The 12,223-nt window shown below is 39.6% G+C and overlaps 1 protein-coding gene across 1 annotated transcript in view; it reads right to left on the bottom strand.

Moving 5' to 3' along the window:
- LOC124170936 (protein transport protein sft2) overlaps positions 1 to 12,223 on the bottom strand; it is a 76,561-nt gene that overhangs the window by 427 nt on the left and 63,911 nt on the right. The window lies entirely within an intron of this gene.

Below are 12,223 nucleotides of genomic sequence, written 5' to 3' on the forward strand. Positions count from 1 at the left end.
TATAACCTATATATAACGACTTTAATAGGTTTATTATATGCGCGTTTTTGTTACTTACTATCATCTGTGAAGTTTAATGGAAGAATAAGTTGATAGGGTTAGCCCGTAAATAAAGAAATAAATAAAACTGGTTTGGATCCGCTATCTAAAGAAATAAAAGATTTCCCATCACGTGGGTCGCTCCGCACATTGTGTTGACCTTCCAGCCCTCGCACCCGACTGCCTTCAACGTCTCAGAGTCCATCTCAAAGTCCTCCTTCGGGAAGTTGAGGATTGAAAGTCAAATGATGATTTACCATACAAGATTTTTATTTCGTCGAGAATTGAACAATATGGCGTTTTTGCAGGAATTGATCATCAGCCTACGATCAAAAGTAATTTTGACAAAAAGTAGGATATTTCAACATAACATCATATAAACTGATCAAGCATTCCTTTCCCACCTGATGAAACTCGTCGTTTTCTGTCTTGGTAACACGATACATTGAAATGCAGGAGCTCATGTGCGACATTAACCATTTTGTTGGACCGGAATGGAACAGAAATGAACGGGAGAGCTAAGTAAAAATAGGTTCGTTTTACTGATCATGTATTTGTGTTGTTGGTTGCACTGATAATTTTTATTTCTTTTTTCTGTTTCATTAAGACACAGATATATTACCCTTTATGTGGTACCTAACCACCCCCATTGACGATACACTGTGTTATCATGTCAATTTTGATACATTAATCCTTGTGTAATAATGTCACGTATTACCAGGCATAAGGAATTGGAAAATTTTATTTCAAAAAGGAATCGGTAAGGACTCAAATGGCAAGTCGGTTTCAGGGAATATCAACGCATGGTTTTCTTAGCAGCCATGATCCTCCAGGCGAGGGCCGAGTGCCACTCCGTCCGTCCGTCCCTCTCACCCCGCCACCTCATGCTACCACATCACTCACAACTCCATCGTGTGACGAATATTAAGCATATAAATTTTATTGATATTAATTTCTAAGACGGTTAGCTTGGCGCATCAAGTAGAATATTTTGAGAAAGCTAGAAAGTTAGCGATAGCTATATCTGGCAGGATATAGTGCCGTTAAAAAAACGTCTTTTCAATGAAGTAATCCTAAAACCAATATTCCCACCACACTCTTCCACTATCCCATAAGACAGAGCTCTTGAAAACACGAATACCGACTGTTTGGTTGACTTCCTGTGGGAAAGAGAATTTTGGTAGCACTCACTTTGGGCTGTTTGGTAATTTCGTACTAATTCAGCAAAAGAATGGTTGGAGGAAACGGGAAAGAGCTATCAGTCACCTAAAATTGACTTTGACCGAACTGAGCGTATACACGCTCTCCTCAACTTGACATCTCGCACGTTGTTTGGAGTCCTAGGATAAAGTTCCGACCATTTTGGTCAATAGGAATCGAGGGAACCAAGCATTCAATGGAAGCAGATTGCTCAAAGCGCAGCATACCAATCCAATACGCAACATTCTAACTCTCAATACTAATACTTACTAACATTTAGTAAATCAAATATTCATAACTAGTTAACATTAAAATCCCGATGACCCTCCTGCGCCGTTGTCCGATTTATGGGAACAAAAATTTCAAACGGAATAGCAAGTAAGCAAACACACTGCTACAAGTCAATCAATGAAATCGTCGGAATCGGCCAATCACAGATGGATACAAGAAAGGTGGGAGGGCGGTGGACCACGGTCTGCTCATCGCCTTTCCTCCATTTCAATCTTGTCCGCATGATCAGAGTCAAAACAAATGCTCTTGTGCACATTAAGTGGGAGCGTTCAACGTAAAGCTCAGCCCACAACTCAGCGATGTGGGAACTCCAGTTGACTGAAAACTTAAGTCGCTAGTGATATAAGGAAGGGTAGCCAAGAAATAGTAGAGAGAAATCCGGCGTCGACCTCAACATGTTCTAAAAATCAGACGCTTGGGGACAGGGCCGGCTTAAGGGCCGGGGAACCCGGGCGACGTTACTAGAGGGACGACTATCATCGAAGACTGCGGAAAATGAGTTTCATTTTAAGTATCATAGCTATTATCTATGTATACATTAAACATACAACACTGTCACCAGTAATAAGTTTGCTTTTGTAAAATATAAGTCTACGTTAAACTACTTGGATTAAAACCTTCATTTAACCCAGGGAAATACTTTCCGATAACTTTTTTTAACGAAAAACATACACTGTAATGAATGCAAAAAAGGTGATGGTAAACACACTTTCTCAGTAACTCAAAACTCACTATTTTAAAGTTAAAAAATTCCTTGGAAGATTCCCCGAGCCACCGTTTAATTGGAGTTTATTCCATACGAAACCCTTCAGTAGGGGAACGACACAACGTTAGTTTGCCCTGGTAAGTATTTTGCCTAAAACTTCTCAGGGAACTTCTCACAGCTTTACGTCCTATCCGACAGGCGGAGTGATGACCCTCAAGTAGCCCTCAAACAGCACCAAATAATTGACCAGGATGGAAGACGAATATGTAAGACGATACCAGGAACGCAGACCCTCGCGGTGAAAAGCCGAGCCAAGCGCTCAGGATAGAAAACTGCTCTCCTCCCCTCGTCCTCTTCCATGGAAGCCATCGAATGTCATAAAATAATAATAATAATAATAACAATGTCGTCTTTTATTTAACAAGCGAATTTAGGACTAAATAGTCCTCTCTTACAATTAACTTGTTTGACAATCACATACATCCATGCCCTGGATGGTGGTCAAACCACCCAGGCGGGATTCGAACCCGCGACCTCTAGGTTAGCAGTCGGGGACTTTACCCCGGCGCCACCGAGGCCGGCAAAATCGGGTGAACCGAGCGGAACCAACCCCGCTCGCTCCACTGAGCGCTCGCCCACGCACTTGCAAGGCGCACCCGCCCGCCTCGATATCTCTCTCGGCCGTCGATCGATTGCCGGACATGAGCGGCGAAGGCAACCTGCCACACGAGCACCTACGGAAGATCTGGAAAGGAAGCCCTCGCAAGTGTGGTGCCTGTTGCGCTCGGGGGAGCCTTGCAATAAGAATTTCTCCCGAATTATGTAGTAGTAAAATACGTTTATTTGCTGACGACGCTGTCATCTATCGCGAAATTAGTGAATACTCCAGCTATGAAATTCTATCATCGGATTTAAACAACGTTTATTTATGGAGCCAAGAGTGGGGACTCAAACTGAATCAGAGCAAATGCATGTCGGTGTATTTTTTGTAGAGTTCGTCCAACTATAACCATGTTTGTGCTGTGGATGGTATTAACATAAAGGCATCAGACGAAGTGAAGTACCTAGGAGTTACGATAACCTCGAACTTCTCATGGGGAACGCATGTAAGGAATATTTGCAGCATAGCCTAGAAGAAATCAGGATTCGTCAAGCGTATTGTCGGAAGATTTTCGGATGAGAAAGTAAAAGAAAGGTGCTATTACGCACTCGTCCGACCGAACCTTGAATTAGCAGCGAGTGTATGGGACCCGGTGCAGAAAGAATTAATCCGCGAACTGAATAAAATGCTAAGGAAGGCTGCGCGGTCCGTCAAAAACTGCCACGGGCGAACAGACAGCGTTACTCAGATTTTAAGCGAATTAGGCTGGGAGCCGCTAGAGACTCGGAGGCTGCGCGCTAGGCTTATATTGCTCGAACAATTGAGAATGGATTTCTTTAAGAGCGACATAGAGAACATAATATTAGAGACCCACTATATTTCTAGGTCCGAAAGAAGCGATAAATTAAGAGAGATATTATGCCGAACGGATAGATATGCAAATTCCTTTTTACTCGAACCATAAAGGACTTTATTAAGTGCAAGTCGTAATTTGTTAGAGCATTTTCTTTTTATGTACAAATGGCTGGTGTCCTAACACCCCCTGCCACACGCCTTTTAGGCGGCTTGCGGGGTAGTATGTAGATGAAGAGCAAGAGCTCAAGTCATGAGATTAGTAAAATATGCTCAAAATCAGAGGACGACGATGTGACCCCAGCTGTCATTCTCATCTTAAAAAATGCTTCAAAAATGGAGGTTGGTAGGTGCTTGAAGGAGTGTGAGCAGTATTGGCGGCTGACGTCCGTTGACGAGGGCGCCACTTGAGCTGCCTCGCCAGCCCCACTGAAACTTGAGAAGGAGAGAGGAGAAGAGAAAAGAGCGGACAGAAGCTTCGACACAACTGCCCTCCGAGGATGATGATGATGGCACTGAAGCCCACCAAACTCTCCCCCCACGAACGCTAACACATGGAGAATTTAGGGAAGGGATGAGTGAAACTGCGAGTCAGCAATCATATCCTGACACGAATATTTTTATCAAATGCCATCAACACATGTCAATAGAAATTCCGTGTTAGCAATTACAGTTTTTCCCACCGCATCCTGTTGAACCGCATCACATAATAGAGATAGAATAAATTAAACGCTGCAATCATTGGGCTTCACTGCAGCACAGCATCATCAGATGATTACCTCATTTTGATAGGCTGTCGTGAAACCTGGGTAATGCAAAAAATATTTACATGTAATGGCAACGTTTCATTTCCTCAGCCTTCATGATGGAAAAATTCCATAAGTAACGACAGAACCTGATTCACCCAATCGTGATGGTAAATAATTGTCTGAGGAGAAATTTTTCTTCTGCTTTCGCATAAGTCATAGCAACTGGGTACCATCGATTAGGAGTAGCCCATGAAGCACTGTTATGTCGTATTGTGCATCACTCACGACGTGTGGCATTTCGGTCATATCGAGTTCCATAAAATTGTTTTATTGCACGCGAAAATGTATGATACATACAGAAATCGAGGCTATTCAATCACCCTCTTCATCCATATATTTTTTATAAGCCTATCATTTAAATTGAATTCTGAATACTGTATCAATGATCTGATGATAATTTCCGGGTGGGATTTGAATTCTAAGAAAGGAAAACGATTCCAAACGCTTCACTTCCGCAGATGGCCTCTTCAAGATCTCACCTGATCATATTCAGGCCAGATAGAATAAGCGCAACGATTACCTCTATCTAACAATAAAATTCGATCCTATGAACGGAATAGGGGATGCCTAAAAGATCTCGAATCATCTCCATCCAAAGATTTACGCTCAAACACGCTCCCTTGATAGATATCCTGGCTTAATTATTAAATAGCGAAATCGTTTCAACTCCCTCAGGAAATTCTTTATGTTCAATTGCCTATTTCCATGACATAACAAGGAGTAATTTTGACTTTTCTTTGAGCTTTGGAGGGAAAATATATTATTGTTTCCAACAATTTCTGATTCATTTATGCAATGATTCTAAGATTCTATCCACTATAACAATGCCATGGAAAATTTCACGTAATCATATTTTCTCATGCATTGACTTGGCAACGGAAAATTAATTTGATGAATACTACGTAATTAATTAATTGACACACAATTCATATTTCTTAGAGCCACGAAGAGAATATCAACGGCCATAAAGCCTAAAATGCGGCTAGATGTGAATTATTGAGCGGCATGAACACATTTTACTTCTAAGTGCAATTTATTCATGATGAAAAAGCATTTAACTGCCATCAAGCATGAATTCCAATGTTCAGGGAGCGTTTATGGAAATAGTGGTAGAATGCAAGGTCGTCTTCATCACCCTTTAACAGGGTTATCGCAGGATACTTAAAATCATACGCAATATTGTAATTTTAGCGTAATAAAGAGCACGTATATTCTTGACCGTTTCTTCATGCAATCAAAAATGTCTTTTCTACAACGCCTCCCTGTCTTTATTCCCCTCGATTTCTATTCGCAATGCGTTGAAGTTATAAAATTAATTTTCGCGAGATTAGCTAATTGTAAAACGATGTAATTTATTCACGTACAAAGAACCTCCGGACAAGGCATATTTCGGGGAGACTAAGGCCGAACAGGAGAGAGGAACCCAAGATGGATAAGGAAAAGGCATCAACCAGCCCTTGAAACAACATCGCAGCAGCGGAGACGTCTTGAAATAATATTTCCAGATGGAATAATTAGGTATCTTATTGAGAGCAGTAACGCCATACAGTATGGTACTCTACACAAAAAAATTACATAGTAAAAAATGGCAACCTTTCGAGAAAGAATGCTAGAATTCCGATGCACCTGATACAGAGGCAGGTCATTCCCTCATTCAGATCATAATTTTCTGCTCAATCCCTGTCGGCAGCTGGCGTAAAAGGACGTAAAACTATAGGAACACTCTTCGGTAGCCAACGGTTTTAGTCTAAGTATTTTCAACCCCTGAACATCGTTAATTTGCTTGAGGTACCAATTCTAATTCTTATTAAGTGCTACAAAGCTTCGAAGTTCGTCCTAAACCGAAAGGAGCACAAACATGCGTACAAGCAATTGAACTATGCTATTGCACTTCACTATCCAGGTTTCTGGTTTCCAACGGAAATTTTAGCAATTTTAGCATGGTACTAGATTTGATGAAGTTGGAAAATTCATTATAATACGTCATCCATCTTAGTATTTGCTCCTTCAAACTGCTCAAATATTTTTTTCATTTGTTCCACTGAGTTGAAATTAGAATTTCAGTATCCGTCCCAGCAGCACCTTACGATACGAGGGGAAGCAGAGTAATATGGATGAAATACACGCAGTCCGAATCTATATTCACCACCATTACAGCTCAAATGTCATCTCCTCGGGTGGAGAAAACTTTCACCATTGACACACACTGACTCTCACAAAAACCTTTATATCAGTGGTGAGAAGATAAATGACATTTTCCCCATCTATTTCATATAATAAAGTCACAAAATAAAATTGCTGAAGTGTGGTATACCATACATTAATAATGAGAGTGTAAATATTTTACTTGATATTATCGCTGTAATTATTACGAGAATCAAATAAAATGGCTGGTATAAAATCGCATCATCATCCCATTGACCTAGAAAAATGAACATTGATGCGGAAAAGGCCTTTTTTCGAATCGTCCATTAATTACGCGAGATGATTTTGGCGATTTTTGGATCCCCCCTCTCTTAGTGAGATTTAGTGAGGATCGGCTCGATACCTTCCCTTCAATCTCACATGAGATAGTTCAAAATGCGTATTTTCTGTGAACATACGTTAATTAATGTTTCATTACGTCGGATTTATAATAAAATTCTTTAATTATTTTATTTTTAGATAAGTTAAGAATGGTATTTAAGATTTAAAATCGTTGCCTAGAATCACATTTTAAACAGTTTCTTGCGGAAAAAATTTTAATACTTGCCTCCTTCTCGAGAGAATGGTGAGAATCCACCTCACCCCCTAAACGCCTCATGTAATTAATGGTTCCCCCCTTTTCCTTGTGAAGTTGAGTTGAGAGATGACTGATTTTCACCTTATTTGTCATTTTCTTCAATATTAACGAACATTTTCCATTGTTTTTCGAGCCCCAAATCTTTGAGCGAAATTTCCAAAGGCAAGGAAAAATGTTTGACATAAATAAAGATAATACATAAGCCGTAATCACTCCAAAAACGGAAAGCTTTGTGGAAATCAACGATGAATTAATATATGCATGAAATTTAAAATACACAAGTTGCATAGTTTATGATGCTCACTATCGGAATCGAAAGACCATCCAAACTTCTTGGCTTGTGCCCGAAATATGGATTTATTTTGTACCCAAGATATCCTTTTTTCCCGCGAGACTATGGAATTGAACATTGGCATATGCAGAATGAATGAAATTCTACACAAATATCAAATAGAAATATCTCATATATTGGAACTCTGAGCAACCATTTTTTATTGATGACCCAAAGGAAACGCTAACGGAATAATGCAAACGCAAGAAGTAACACGATTCCCACTCCCTTAAAATGTTTTCTACATTCTGTACACTGAGCATAGCGCATCAAGGTAAATGTATTTTCACATGAAATACAGAAAAATAAACAGAAAAGACCCTATGGTATGATGAAGATAATTGATATTAATTAGGGCGACAATTTAGCGTCAATTTTTTGGATATATAACAATCAAAAGTCTTTCCCATTATGAAAATTGCTCATTTTTCAAAGGCATAAGGCAAAGGATCTAAGCCAAAGATCCAATTTCCAGTGTAACGTTAACATTTCTATCCTATCTACTCCTCATTCCAATACTATCGTTTAAAGTTAAAAATACAATTGCCATACGACAAAATAACTGCACAGAAAAAGCCATTACTGATGCTAAAAATTAGTGCTTCTATGTTTTAAAAATTCATATTTTCAGGATTTTTGCAAACGAAAGCCCGAGTGCAGTCCAATTCCGTCGAAAGAACTCCCCACGAATGACACCCGTGGCAGCCCACTTGGAGAGAATTAGTTGAGCCGAAGAACAAAGAGAAACTTCTATTTGATCGTAGAACGTCAGCGTTCACAGCAACAGTGACGAAAACGACATTTCCAAGGTGAGAATTTGTAAGAGAGATACCAATGTGATTCTTGGTTACTTGATTTTTTTAATAAGAGGTTTCATCTCCTTCACTAGGATAAGTCAGACCTTGTAATGGAGAAATTATGCGTTTGAAAACGTACAATCCCAGCACCCTGATTATGTAACTGTGAGAAGGGTGAGAGCGATGTCGTAGCTAGGGGCAACGCGATTCCCACGACGGAAGGTGATAGCAGCGATTATGAAACCGTGATCGCGCTCTTTATCACGTTGCGAGCGTCATCGGCCTATCACGTTCGAAATCGATGGTGACAAGCATATGCTGACATAAAAACGAGCACTAAATGCATACATTAGCAAAAAATTATTGTTTATTTAATTTAAAAATGCCCTATAATCGATTAAAAACCAATAAAACTCTTAATTATTTCTACTTGAGTGCTCTCTTGACATTATTAGCTGTCTACGTTGTTCAATTGTTATATGCGCACGGTAGTGAATTCTATTGAGCTGCTTTATTTCCACACAGCAAATTGGAAAGTACTGCTAATTGAAGTACATCCGTGATTCAAACGTCAATTAATTCAAACTTCGAAGTTTAATTATCAACATTTGCCAAGTACGTTTTCCAACATGTCAACATCGTTAAACTCAACTGATTTGGGCGTTACTTGTTTGAACGATGAAATGTTCATGGTGAAACAAAACTCAGAACTATTCCACAAACTTTTATTTTAACAGTCAGGTTAGACTTGATAATGACGGTGTAAACGTCGAAACTAGTAGACTGTTAAAATAAAAGTTTGTGGAATAGTACTGAGTTTTGTTTCGCCATGAACATCTTTAAACTCCTTTTCGATTTTTTAATCATCATAAATCAACTATTAACTACTTACATTCAAATCGCTAGCGCGATTACACTTCCATTATCATTTCAACATTAATTAGTTTCAATCTAAGGTCACGACTTTTCGGCCATTCTCTACGATATAGTAAATATAATGACTGCAGCATCTCCCGGCGAGCATTAGCATAATGGATTTCGTTATCACACATCGAAAAGTAATACTACACTTTCCCCATAACTTTACCATAATACGAGCACTTTATTATCTATTGGCGAAGCGAAGTACTTAGCTTTGAACTGCATCCATTTTATGTTTTCGTTGTTTGTTATTGTTATTTCAAAGACTCCGCAGACGACGCATTCTTGGACAGAGATGTGTCGAAGGATTTCATTGGCTCTTCAGATTTCTCAATGATACCAACCTCACGCGCTCGTACCTATATGATACGCGCGATGACGGTGGCTTACATGATCGCGCGATACAGAGGGACGTGGTAGGAGAACGTGATGGTCAACTATTGCCGTCGTCGCTGTCACATTTACATAATCGAGGTGCAGGTAAAGTAGAATAAGAATGGGAAACGAAGTGCGTAGGATAATCTTTTATATGTTTCGGTAGATTAACATGATACAAACTTACTCACCCTTACTCCTGTGGCCACTCGAAACCTAGAAGGTACTATTTTAGAAGCGCCTCCACATTTTACGGTGACCTGTCTTATCCAGCTGGGCCAGGGGCGGTCTGGGGCGAATGGGAACCCTCGGCTGGGGCTCAGGTCACAGCCCTCCTTACAAGGGGATGCGGGGGTCCTTCCCCAGAAAACGTTTGGACATTGCATACCCGGAAATGGATTGCTCTAAGTATGTTGTAAATAAGGAAATTAATGAACACTGATAATTTTATCATTGCGAAAAAAATTTGGGTAAAGTAATCTGAATCTATTTTATCACACCTTTTATATTCGCTTCACGATAGACTCGAGAGTTGTTGGGAGCCCTCGGAGATTGCCGACCAGCCCCTCAGCTGGCCTCCCATCTTCCTCACATCCTTCTCCATTTCATCGCAGTCTCGCTCTTCCTACCAGTCCTTTGCCTTCGAGTTTTTCTTCCAAAATTTTTTTTCCGAATTGTATCCTCACTTCTTCCATGGAGGTGGCCCAGCCCTCTCATTCTCTTGCTTATATTGATTCCCACGGTATCTGGTTCTTTGTATAAGTCTCTGAAATCTCTGTTTTTCCTAATGCTCCTTCCATCATCGGACCGAATTTTCTCCTCAAAACTTTGTTGTCAAAAGTTATGAGGTTCTGTTGTAAAAGCCCACACTTCAGAGCCATATAATAATATAGGCATGAATATCGATTTATATATCCTAAGGTTTGTTATTTTGACAAGATATAATTTTTAAATACAGGCATCCCCCGAGTTACGTAAGAGATGCGTTCCGGCAGACTCTGCGTAAGTCGAAATTTACGTAAGTCGAACATTTGCGTTAGTGCTTCAGAGATTTCAATCGGCATGGTGAAATTCTCAGCGGAGAAATGTGCTGTAAATTCTCGGTGAAGTTTCATTCAATTCACTGCGATATTCATGAACTCTACCGCGTATTCTTACGTTATTAGATATAAAATCGATAAACATTAATATAGTCTGTTAAGAGTTGCATCTCGAGCAATGCCAATCAAAATGCGTAATATTAATCTCAGAGTTGACCGATCGCGTGGATTCGGGAAAGTATGGTATCTCAACGCTGCATTACTAAACTGAATACTTAAATTGATTCACTTTGTTATACTGCGATCTAAGGGCCCGAAGAATGCATTGTCTACCTACCTATAATCATTATATCTTCTGCCTTTTATATATTACGTTGATCGACGAATCGGGTGGTTTCACTGTCACAGTTAATACACGTAGGATTGTCAAGGATTACGAGCAAATGACACACAAAAAAATACCCGTAAATTACTATATTCTTAGATACATTCACACACACATACACTCAATCTTTCACGCACGGAAACATACTTTCATTCTCTCATATCTCAATAAAATAACGTGAAAATATCATCATTTGAATATTTACTTCGCTGGAAACATCGAAGAGTATTTCTGAAGCACGAAACTAATTAAAAGTGAGAATTTATTCAGCCAACTCCGTCATTAACGTGCAACAAAGTTAGTGGGGAAAAGCTTTCAATGACGCAGTATTCATTTACAGCTGCACACAGTATGAGAGAACGAGAAAATGCAGCTATAAAATCTTCCGCCAGAAACATGTAAACAACTACGCAATTAACATCGTGTGTCAACTTTTTCTCAACTTTTTCGCGGCGTTCATTGCTAACACTCAAAATTTCAATGCCGTTACGTGGGTACTAAACAATTCTTTTCCGCATTAAAGATTTCTGCTTGAACTTCATTTTCTTATAATTCCACAGATGGAAATGTCCAAACTTAAGGATACAATTTTTAAATAAGTGAAAGTCGGAGTTCGGGTGTGCATGCTGTATAACATGTTGTATCGTACAGGAATGAGCGCAACCACATCCATCGCTAGAACTGCAAATTTTCACGTTGATTGCTGACTTGGGATTTATGAGCGATTTTTCTACAGAAATTAATGAAAATTCCTTCGAGGAATGACAAATATGGGTCACTTTGTTATTTTTAGCACGTAAAAAACTCGATAACCTTTCGATATTTTTTCTACCATAGGTTGTACCAGCGAATATCTACTTCTTCGCGCTCGCATTCGAAAATTAACGTAATCATTTGAAATACGGTTATCACTTACGTAAGTACGGATTTACGTAAGTCGAGACATACGTAACTCGGGGGATGCCTGTAGTTATCCTAAGCTCCAATATGGTCTTTCAGCAGCTGCGTTCGGGCGTTTCGGCGTTTTTCGGGCGTTTATTTCTACATCGCGTTTAAGCTACTGGGCGTCTCAATACCAAAGAAACCTCCGCGCT

This window comes from Ischnura elegans, chromosome X (assembly GCF_921293095.1).
Source record: "Ischnura elegans chromosome X, ioIscEleg1.1, whole genome shotgun sequence".
NCBI classification, from domain to species: domain Eukaryota; kingdom Metazoa; phylum Arthropoda; class Insecta; order Odonata; family Coenagrionidae; genus Ischnura; species Ischnura elegans.